Here is a 9,744-nt window from a genome sequence, read left to right as displayed (position 1 = left end):
CGATATTTTCCTCTAAGATATGGTTTACAATACGTGCATCAAAATATTGTAATGAAACGATATATGAATGATCTACCAAAAAATTGAAAGTGAAAGTAGGTGTCCTTGGAAAATGATGGCTTGTGCGAAACGTAGAGTTGATATTGATATTGAAAACACCCTTTAGAACTAATAAGTCGTAAATAAGGGGTAAAATATATTCACTTTTAAGCATCCTCAGATAAGATAGGACAAGAAAAGTTCAGGATGTAAAGTGTGTTATACACAGAAAGTATCATTTCCACAACGTTTGATATTATTGTTAGTACCAACAGCTCATTACAAAGCATGGGTTCTCTAATTTCTAGAATTTGAAATTTTAAAACTTTCAGCAATTATTAATAATCTACCTATTTTTTTAAGTGAATTTTTTAGTCATGACAGTGTTCTTGTAGTCAACTTGTTTATAGACATTTGTCAAATGAATCGGTACACGTTATTGCTTTTGTAAATCTCTAGTGAAATTGATGAGCTTCAAAAATTAATTTTAAAGCACTGTGATGATTTGATATATAGAATAATTTGTTGACTTTAAGTCAAAACAAAAAATAAAAAATTTTTTTTCAAAATAGTTTTATTATTTATCATAATGTCGAGATACGTAGAAGTGTTATGTTATTTTCAAGATACATATAATATCGCAAGATCTGAGTATTGTCCCACCCCTACTAAGAAGCTACTAAAACTACTAACAGTCTGCTTAATGTTGTGTGACGCATCTAGTGTGTTGGTGTTAGTGTCTGTGTGCTTGTCACCTCTCGCTTTCAGCCATCACCGCTGGCTAGCAGCAATATATGCGAAAAGGGAATGTCTTCCCCTGCCAGTACATAGCCTCTCCACAACAAGTCCTATGCGATGCCTCCACGTGGAAGCAGACGGATACTGGGCACCTTTTTGTCCCAGGCTAAGTTCGCAAGGGCGCACGGGAAGATGAATCTTGAAAGCCTTTGCTGGCACCTCATCTAGCATTTTTGCTAGCTAAGGGTTTCTGATATGCTACTCTTGGCATACAGTGCTGTGAAAAGACAGGATTGTTTTCTTCATGTGATCTTGAATTTTGAATAGGACAAACTGCGTCATCATCAGAAATAAATAGCGCAGTTAAATCATGTAATTTTCAAAGAATAATTACCAGGAAGAAGAAGGTATTGATTCTTCATTTGTTATTTTTAAAAAATGTGCAAATCTACATCTTCAATATAGGTTCGAATTCATATTTTGCATATATCTTAAGATTTTGGATGACATATGATTGTTGTTTACATATGTACTTGCTTTTTTCGTTTACAAGAGTAAAGTGTTGAAATATGTCATGAACGCAAATATCGTCATTTTAAAAAACAATTGCTGATTGGTCAATTAAAGTTGATCAATCCAATCACAACTTGAGAAAAAAATCCTTTTTCTTTGACATCTCTTTCTCTCTCTTTTAATGTTTAAAATTTTACAGTTATAAAATGAACTAGATTGTTTTTATACAAAAAGAATAATTTGTGTGGATTTAAACAAGTCTTATTTTTTCCACTCAATGCATTATAAACTGTTCCTAGATTTTGTTTAGATCCCCATTGTCAGATGTGATGGAGAAAGGAACGAAGTGTAATCACCCACGGGTTTCCATAATCAGATGCCATCCACCCTTTACAAAATTATTAGATCTGCTCTAAAATAAAATGGATATAGTAATAACATGTGAATTCCCATAGGGATTACTAGTGGCTTGGAAGAAAAAATTTAATATTTTCTCAAGTTGTTTATATTTGTCAAAATGATTAAGGACATTTAAATAATAGGTAATTTTAATGTTTGGAAATTGAACTAGATACACACGACGTCATTACGTTTTCAGTGAGTAACAACGTTTTGGATGGCATACTAAAATGCCCATAAAACACTGAAGAGGTGAGATATTTTCAAAAATTATATATATATATATTTGCATTCAGAAAGAGTGGTCCCCAGTACAAAATGTAGAGGTGGAATAGGCAATTAATTGGCTAAGACACGGAACCTGCATGGGTTTTTAAAAACTGCATGGGTTCTGGATTACCATATACACAGACACAGATTCTGAGTCTGGAGTGAGGAATCCTCTCTCACAGAAACCCTTCTTGTGGAGGCACAGAATCCTTGTCTCTGGGAGATGGTTTTTAATGCAAGCGGGTTTTGCTTCAAACTATTCCTATCTCACAGCTTTTTACTGAGCATGCTCAATCATAACTCCCTTTATTTGAATATTAAATTGGTGTGTTAATTCATGTACATGAGCTAGCTTTAGGAATGTGTTATTTTACTCTTACTATTTAACCCCTTCCATGGCAAAGATTTATGGCATTTCTAGAAAAATTGATATTCAATGCATATTTTGAGGTATTTCTTGTAATTTTTGTATATACCAATGTATATATATTCTGAAAGCAAGTATTGTGTTGTTTCTAAAAATGATTATAAAAATTTCATTTCAGTTGCCATGGCAACGAAATACACCATAAATTTGCTGGAATTTCCATTATTTAAATAATGAGTTTTATTTTAGTTTTTTTGTTTTGTTAAATATATTTAGAAATATTTTATTGTTGTGTTGAAAATTATGAACATGTACCTTTTTTTACAAACCAATTTAAAGAATTTTGGGGGGATTGGGTAGGGTTGGGATGTAAACACCAGAATTTAGAATTTTTTATGGCACGCCAAATTCACAAAAATGAGCAAATCATAGTTTCACAATCGATAAATTAGGTTTACCGGTTGTAAACTATAGTTTACGGACTGTAAACTATAGTTAACAACGTTAATCTATATTTTACATCTGTAAACTATAGTTAACGCGATAATCTATGTTTCACAACCGTAAACTATACTTAACACCGAAAACTATCATTTGCGATCGCAAAACATAGACTATCTGATAAATACAGTTTCACGATTTGTAAACTATAGTTTACAAACCGTTAACTATAGTCAACGATCTGATAAATACAGTTTCACGATTTGTGAAACTATGATTAACAACTCTTAACTATAGTTTACGATTGTAAACTATAGTTTACAAACGTGAATCTATGTTTATCAACAAAATCTATTGTTAACGCTTATTACAGACAGATAAACTTAGATTATCATTCGTAAACTATAGTTAACAACTGTTAAATATAGTTTTACAGATGAAAACTAGACTTAAAGAATCGTTAACTATAGTTTACGGTTTGTAAACTATAGTTTACAGTCGATAAACCTAGTTTATCAAATGTGAAACTAGGTTTATCTCATTTTTGTGAATTTGGCGTGCCATAATTTTTACATATAAAGTGTTAACCCCACATTGATTTCGATAATGGCAAAATCACTCAAATAGTGCGCAAAGTTGTACTCAAGCTAGCAAAAAACTGGTATAACCAATAAAAAAAATTTCTGTAAATTATTTAACCGTATTTATTTTCTCTTTCCAACGGTGCAAGATTTAATCTGATATTTCCAGTATTAACGAAGTTATGGATGTTTTTTCACACTATACTTGTTTTTCGAGTCAGATGCATAGAAATGCGTATATGCCATGTAAGGGGTTAAAGGATATTTAACTAATAGATGTCAGTTGGAATTGTATTGACATCAGCCTGGAATGATTTTGTCACTTTTGAACAAAATGCAGCAAATCAAATATAGAAAAATAATTAAATAATTTTCAATTTTTCATGATCTTTCTGTATGAATCCGGGTCATTTCTCCCCAGTACCTGATCCACCTAGGTCATTTCCACCCAGGTCATTTTTCCCCTAGGTCATTTCTCTCCACAACCTTGGTAATTTCACTCCAACATGAAAATTCTTTAAATCTAAAATTGGGAATTTTATGGCCCCTGGGTCAGGGGTTCTGTTGTTAGGGTCATGTGGCTCTATTGATTAAATAGTGAAAATACATATAATTCTTCGAAAATCTTCTCTGCTCCTGGGTCAGTTAAACTAACTACATACATAGTTATGCTGAGCAAAAAAAAAAACCTGTCCTCATGAAAAATTGTGAATCTCATAGCTCCAGGGTCAGAGTTTATGGTGTTATGATGGGGCTATACATAAATTATATCGTGAAAATGCATCCATTCTCTGAAATTTTTCTCCTATGCTCCTGGGCATTGAACAAACTAAATCCGTGCATACATAGTTATGTTGAACAAGGCTGCCAGTCTTCCAAGGCCCCAGGGTCAGGGGTTCTGGTGTTAAAAGGAGATGCACTACCTATATAGTTATGATGAGCAAGTGTGTCTCTTAAAAAAAATTGAATTTCAAGGTCCTTGGGTCAGGGGTAACCATAGAGAGGGACTGTGATTATATTCTGAATTGAATTAATTATTATTATGAAATCTGCTCCTTGGTATTAATTTCTTCCCTACCACTTAGTACCGTGGTACATATATACATGTACATGCTTATTTTATCTTCTCTGTGCTCGCAGTGATTGATAAACCCATCTGATTTTACTATGGTGTGCTAGCTAAATCACATTGTCGTATATATCTGCTGGCATATACTAGCTGGTATAATATACTGATGTGATTAGGTATGCAGTAAAAGTGCATTTCAACATGTAAAATATTTATTTGAGAATGTAAAGTTGGATTTGAAAATGTGGAATTGTGATTTGTAAATGTTAAAAGATCTGTAAATTGATTTGTGATTTTTTTTTTTTTTTTTTTTTTTTTGGTAAAATTGTGATTTGTAAATGCATGTTGGTGAATGTGATTTTATTGGCAAGTTTTGTGCAAAAAAATAGTTATTACTAAAAAGAAACAAATCAAAAGAAAACAAGAGGCCCATGGGCCACATCGCTCACCTGAGCACTGTGGCTAGGAAAATGTAGAAATTGATTTATTATTGAATAGATTAAATCCAGAAGTAGTCCCAAGACCAATCATGGCTTTGCAATTCTTGATAAGATGATTTTTAAAGAATTTTCCTGTATATTTCTATGTAAAACTTTGGTCGGCCATTGTGGCCCCGCCCTACCCCCAGGGGTCATGCTTTGAATAAACTTGAATCTACACTACCTGAGGATGCTTCCATATAAATATGATCAATTATGGCTTTGTTATTCTTGAGAAGAAGATTTTCAAAGAATTTTCCTATATATTTCAATGTAAAAATTTGGTCGGCCATTGTGGCCCCGCCCTACCCCCAGGGGTCATGATTTGTACAAACTTGAATCTACACTACCGAAGGATGCTTCCAAATAAATATGATCAATTATGTCTGTGTTATTCTTGAGGAGAAGATTTTTAAAGAATTTTCCTATATATTTCAATGTAAAAATTTGGTCGGCCATTGTGGCCCCGCCCTACCCCCGGGGGTCATGATTTGTACAAACTTGAATCTACACTACCTGAGGATGCTTCCAAATAAATATGATCAATTATGTCTGTGTTATTCTTGAGGAGAAGATTTTTAAAGAATTTTCCTATATATTTCAATGTAAAAATTTGGTCGGCCATTGTGGCCCCGCCCTACCCCCGGGGGTCATGATTTGTACAAACTTGAATCTACACTACCTGAGGATGCTTCCATAGGAATATGATCAATTATGGCTTAAGAAGAAGATTTTTAAAGAAATTTCCTATATATTTCAATGCAAAACTTTGGTCAGCCATTGTGGCCCCGCCCTACCCCCGGGGGTATTGATTTGAACAAACTTGAATCTACACTACCTGAGGATGCTTCCATATAAATATGATCAATTATGGCTTTGTAATTCTTGAGAAGAAGATTTTTTAAGAAATTTACTATATATTTCAATGCAAAACTTTGTTCGGCCATTGTGGCCCTGCCCTACCCCCGGGGGTATTGATTTGAACAAACTTGAATCTACACTACCTGAGGATGCTTCCATATAAATATGATCAATTATGGCTTTGTAATTCTTGAGAAGAAGATTTTTTAAGAAATTTACTGTATATTTCAATGCAAAACTTTGTTCGGCCATTGTGGCCCCGCCCTACCCCCGGGGGTCATGATTTGAACAAATTTGGATCAACACTACCTGAGGATGCTTCCATATAAATATGATCAATCATGGCTTTGTTATTCTTGAGAAGAAGATTTTTTAAGAATTTTCCTATATATTTCAATGTAAAAATTTGGTCGGCCATTGTGGCCCTGCCCTACCCCGGGGGTCATGATTTGAACAAACTTGAATCTACACAACCTGAGGATGCTTCCATATAAATATGATCAATCATGGCTTTGTTATTCTTGAGAAGAAGATTTTTAAAGAATTTTCCTATATATTTCAATGTAAAAATTTGGTCGGCCATTGTGGCCCTGCCCTACCCCCGGGGGTATTGATTTGAACAAACTTGAATCTACACTACCTGAGGATGCTTCCATATAAATATGATCAATTATGGCTTAAGAAGAAGATTTTTAAAGAAATTTCCTATATATTTCAATGCAATACTTTGGTCGGCCATTGTGGCCCCGCCCTACCCCCGGGGGTCATGATTTGAACAAACTTGAATCTACACTACCTAAGGATGCTTCCATATAAATATGATGAATTATGGCTTTGTAATTCTTGAGAAGACAATTTTTAAAGAAATTTACTATATATTTCAATGCAAAACTTTGGTCGGCCATTGTGGCCCCGCCCTACCCCAGGGGGTCATGATTTGAAGAAACTTGAATCTACACAACCTGAGGATGCTTCCATATAAATATGATCAATCATGGCTTTGTTATTCTTGAGAAGAAGATTTTTAAAGAATTTTCCTATATATTTCAATGTAAAAATTTGGTCGGCCATTATGGCCCCGCCCTACCCCCGGGGGTCATGATTTGAACAAACTTGAATCTACACTACCTGAAGATGTTTCCCCAAAAGTTTCATCTTTCCTGGCACAGTAGTTCTTGAGAAGAAGATTTTTAAAACATACCACCAAATTTTCATTAATTCCCAATTATCTCCCCTTGAATAAGGGCGTGGCCCTTCATTTGAACAAACTTGAATCCCCTTCACCAAAGGATGCTTTGTGGCAAGTTTGGTTGAAATTGGCCCAGCGGTTCTTGAGAAGAAGTCGAAAATGTGAAAAGTTTACAACGACGACGACGACAACAACGACGACGACGACAGACAACGGACAAATTGTGATCAGAAAAGCTCACTTGAGCCTTTGGCTCAGGTGAGCTAAAAACAAAAGCAAAAAAAAAAAAAAAAGCTGATCGAGATTAAGAAAAAAACAACAAACAATTAATAACCAAAAAAGAGAAAGAAAAGAAGAAAAAAAGAAAAAATATTCAATTAAAAGAGTAAAACAAAAAAGCACAAACCTTTTAATGCTGCCTGCTTGAATTAACATGTTTGCATGTTTTTTCAAGCAGAATGTTCCAAGCCCTTAAAAGCAGAGGAGAAGTTTTGATATTATAAGTTTGTAATATACTGAAAACCATCTTATATTGGTGTGCGAGAAATTTTCACGAAGTTTGCAGTCTCATCATTGCAAACATTTCTCATCACGAACTGGTCCTAAAAGTCTCTGTGTCTAGTAACAACAGATCAAAAAAGTCTTGATTGTGAAAATGAATTGCCACAGACTAGTTTACCCCTGGCAAATCAAAAAATAAAATTGTTGCCAATAAAAGTTGGTTTACAGTAACTGAATGTACGCATTGTCAAATTAATGTAGAGCAAATGATCATGAGATTTTTATATCATCAAAAGATATCCATTAATTTGATGTGTACAATGAAATGATTAAAATCTCTTCAAATAATTACTAGCAGGTGTATTTTCAATTCTGGTATTTTTAGTGTGGTATTTTGCTGAATGATGTGCAAAATCATTATTTTCAGAGGAAACTTTGTTGCCCTCTTCAAAAAAAAAAGAATATTGTTAAAAATTGAATGCCTGCAAATATTAAAATATTAAAATCAATGGGACCACAATGTTCGTCTTTATTACATTGATACTGTTGTTCTTGAAAACAAGACTTTAGTAAAAATCATCCGATTTTAAGGCCATCTGAATATCACGTTGACTTTTGACATTACTGTTCACTAGTACATGTATTAAAAAATTGTTTTATATAATACTTGTAATACAAGTAAGTTTTTATCACATTTTGTCTGTGGTCTGTCTGTCCATATAGCTGTCTTTCTGTCCCTCTGTAAACTTTTCACATTCAGGGGCCCATTTCACAAAACTATCTTATGACTAAGATCTGTCTTAAGACCGAAAATTATCGTAAGATTGCACCATAGCCGTTTCACAAAACTGTCATATCTTATGATAATCTTAAGATCTATCATAATCTTAAGACAACTAGATACTTGTCGTAAGTCTAAAGTGAAACATGTGACAATATGTATTTTGGTAAAAACCAAAGGATCTTTAAAAAAAAAACGGTTTTTAGAGATAGAACAATCCTTTGGACCATATCCGGCCAGTCGGAACAATACCCCCCCCCCCCCAATAATTTGCCAAAAAAAATATACAATAGAAAAACTAAAATGTACCTACTTTATGTTTTTCCACTTTATTCATTTCATTTTCAAGACATTTTTCTTTGGTTTTGCCCCCTCCCAACTGACATTGCACCCCCCCCCAAAATGCATTTTTATTGATTTGATAGGTCCATGAAATTTACTTTATTCTTTTTGTTACTTTGTGGCAGACAATATATAAATAGTTTCTATATGTCTCTAATGGTGGTGATTTAATTTCAAAGTAAATATTTTATTCAGTCATACAAAATTAGATGAAAATCAAAAAGTTTAATTTCTGAGGTATCCTCTTTGATCCATCAGAATGTGTATGACAATTCAATATGCTCTAATATTTGATGCTGTATGTACATGCTTTCTTTATGCTTTTTTAAAATGGTATTTAAACCGTAAAATTTTGATTGAAATTTTTTCTTTCGTTTCTCTTCTTCATCTGTTAGCATTGATATTTTGTTGCAGTATAGTTGAAGCGTTTCAAAGACACCTGCATCGAATTAATTTTATGAAGGGGATTTGGTGTTTCAAAAGGAGTCATTGTTAAAATCCTTCATTTGCAAACCTTCAGATACACAAGTGGTCTTAATTAAAAGTAATCACATGCATTTTGTAAGAAACTATTTCCTGAGCAAAAAGACATTTAAACAAATTTAATTTATTAATTTTTTGTGATGAAATTAATTCAAATTTAATTTTAATGACCCTCTTCCCAACACACACACACAAAGTTGATGCTATAAAATGTTTTTTTCCAAGGGTATATATGCAAAAGAAACTATATGAGACAAAAATTATTTCAATATTTCAAAGAAAATTAAAGAAAGACTTCGTGAAAACATATTTTTTTAAAAACATCCCTGTGAAATTGAAGAATGGAATTTGTCTTAGACTTGTCTTATTTCTTGTACTTTAGATAGTTTTGTGAAACAGCAGTGACAGATCTTATGATTGTCATAAGTCTGATCTTAAGATTATCGTAAGATCTATCTTAGGACAAATCTTACGATAGTTTTGTGAAACGCGGCCTTGGACTTTTTTTCTCCAGAACCACTGGACAAACTTGCCTAAAAGTATCACTGGGTAAAGGGGATTAAAGTTTATATAAGGGGATATGTCATCAATCAAAGGGAGATACTGTAGAAGTACTTTTTTCCGTGTGGTATTAATTTACGCTACATACTCGGTCACAAATTTTCACATTTTCGACTTCTTCTCATTAGCA

The sequence above is a fragment of the Saccostrea cucullata genome, unplaced genomic scaffold, assembly GCF_032062105.1.
Source record: "Saccostrea cucullata isolate Sc308-1 unplaced genomic scaffold, CSIRO_AGI_Scuc_v1 ctg217, whole genome shotgun sequence".
In the NCBI taxonomy this organism is placed as follows: domain Eukaryota; kingdom Metazoa; phylum Mollusca; class Bivalvia; order Ostreida; family Ostreidae; genus Saccostrea; species Saccostrea cuccullata.
The sequence above is the reverse complement of the archived record's forward strand: the minus strand, read 5'-3'. Positions refer to the sequence as shown.